This window comes from Cucurbita maxima, unplaced genomic scaffold (genome assembly GCF_002738345.1).
Source record: "Cucurbita maxima cultivar Rimu unplaced genomic scaffold, Cmax_1.0 Cma_Scf00354, whole genome shotgun sequence".
NCBI lineage: Eukaryota > Viridiplantae > Streptophyta > Magnoliopsida > Cucurbitales > Cucurbitaceae > Cucurbita > Cucurbita maxima.
This window is the reverse complement of record NW_019272370.1, coordinates 13,948-15,068: the sequence shown is the minus strand read 5'-3', so window position 1 is coordinate 15,068 and position 1,121 is coordinate 13,948. Positions and strand designations below refer to the sequence as shown.

The following is a 1,121-nucleotide window of genomic DNA, read 5'->3' as shown; positions in this document are numbered from 1 at the left end:
CGGGCTCGCTCACCGTCGCTTTCACCCAAGAGAGAGTCCGTTGCTGCTTCTCCGATGTACTCTGTGAAGAAGGTTGCTTCACCATCTCCTTCTCCATCGTATGGAGGTTCAGCTGGAGGAGTGATCAGCTCACAACCGAAGGCTGTAGATGAATACCTTAAGGATAAACCTACTACTCAACCCAGGTTGGATACACTAAACTCAAACACTTCTATATGTTAGTCATCATCTATATGCTAAGGACCATTGGTTGCACGTCAATAGTGGTTTATATTAAAAAAAAACAAAATTTGCATGTAGATAGATTTTTTTATAAGAGTTAGAAATCTGTCTGTGGAGTTTTAAAAACTTTGAGGCAAAGTCTCGAAAGGACAATATCTATTAGCGATGTGTTTGGCCGTTACGAATGGTATTAGAGCTAGATATCGAGAGATGTGCTGCTAAGCTTCGAAGGGGGTGGACACGAGGCAATGTGCTAGGACGTTGGGCTCTGAAGGGGTGGACACAAAGTGGTGTGCCAGCAAAGACACTGGACCCCAAGGGGTGGACATGAAATGGTGTGCCAACAAGGACGTTGGACCCCGAAACGGGTGGACACAAAGTGGTGTGCCAGCAAAGACGCTGGGCCCAAAGGGTGGACACAAAACAGTGTGTCAATAAGGATGCTAAGCCCTGAAGGGGGTGGACACAATGCAATGTGCCAACAAGAACGCTGGACCACAAAGAGGATGGATTTGGTGGGTTCCACATCGATTGGAGAAAGAAACGAGTGCCAGTGAGGACGTTGGGCCCTGAAGGGGATGGATCGTGAGATACCAGTTCGGGTGGAGAACAAAGACGTTAGGCCCTGAAGGGGTGGATTGTGAGATCTCAATTGGGGTGGAGAACGAAAAAAAGTGGAAACGTTTCCCAGACATACGCGTTTTAAAAACCTCGTGGAGAAGTCCGAAAGGGAAAACTCGAAGAGGAGAAGCGATTATATTCTATATTATTGAATTCAAAACCTTAATTAAGTTGACAAACTCTAACATATTTAGTCATTTACTCTGTATTCTTGACACAGATCTCCTGAAACCGAGCCTAAAGCGGTGGTCGGAAAAGCCATGAAGAAAGTGATTGAT

General features: G+C 45.6%; 1 long non-coding RNA gene across 1 annotated transcript; it reads left to right on the top strand.

The window, feature by feature from the left end:
- Positions 1-6: 6 nt before the first annotated feature.
- On the top strand, positions 7-1,095 carry LOC111474409. Its single transcript, XR_002716010.1, has 2 exons — positions 7-185; positions 1,064-1,095. It is a non-coding gene; the product is annotated as an uncharacterized LOC111474409 (long non-coding RNA).
- The last annotated feature ends 26 nt before the right edge of the window (positions 1,096-1,121 follow it).